Genomic DNA, 1,147 nt, shown 5'->3' on the forward strand with positions numbered 1-1,147 from the left:
TCACCCAACTTATTGTGGGAAGCTTGTGGAAGGCCACCGGAAACGTTTGAACCAAGTTTAACAATTTAAAGGCAATGCTACCAAATACTAATTGAGTGTATGTAAACTTCGGACCCACTGGGAATGTGATGAAAGAAATAAAAGCTGAAATAAATCATTCTCTCTACTATTATACTGACATTTCACATTCTTAAAATAAAGTGGTGATCCTAACTGGGAATTTTTACTAGGATTAAATGTTAGGAATTGTGAAACTGAGTTTAAATGTATTTGCATAAGGTGTATGTAAACTTCCGACTTCAACTGTATAAGACCTAAACTGATATGTTTGAAAGTCCATAAGAATAAACCGCACCATTCAATTCACACAAATTAAGGGGTTACATATAGTAAATGCCATTGAGTTCCTTATTCTCTAGCGGCTAGCCCATATTTAAGTCTGACGTAGAGTTAGTGCTGCTGCATATGGTGCCTTCAGAAAGTGTTCATGCCCCTTGACTTATTCCATTTTTCTGTATTACAGCTTGAATTCAAAATGGATTAAATATGTATTTTTTTCTCCACCACCTACACACGATACCCCATATTGACAAAGTGAAAACATGTTTTTACAAATGTTTAGTAATTTATTAGAGATTTCTCATTTACATAAGTATTCACACCCCTGAGTCAATACTTTGTAGAAGCAACTTGACAGGTAACAAAAGTTGCCTGCGAGTTCTATTGTTCATTGCTATACTGTAATGCCATCGTGTGACCATTAGGTATTATTACATGAATTTATGTATTTCATGTTTTACATAACACAGTGGAATAAAAAGCAGAGGTTATGCAAAATCCTATGTTGGTCATATAAACAGAGGACCTGGTGGTGTGAATTTTCAACAACTACCAAATTGTCCATGTTGAAAGCAGCACTAGCTTCCACAGCCACAGTCATAAACCCCGACCATTTCTACTTTAAATGTTAAACCTAACCTTAACCTCACTGCTAACCTTGTGCCTAACCAAAAATACAAAATTATATATTTTTTCATGAATTTTTACAATATTATAGAACCTTTTCACGTTATGGCTGTGAAATCTAGTGGAACCCGGTTTAAAGGGCACGACTCGAGCTTTGACTTTCAGTTTCGTTTCTCCGGAA

The sequence above is a fragment of the Salvelinus sp. IW2-2015 genome, linkage group LG26 (genome assembly GCF_002910315.2).
Source record: "Salvelinus sp. IW2-2015 linkage group LG26, ASM291031v2, whole genome shotgun sequence".
Lineage (NCBI taxonomy): Eukaryota > Metazoa > Chordata > Actinopteri > Salmoniformes > Salmonidae > Salvelinus > Salvelinus sp. IW2-2015.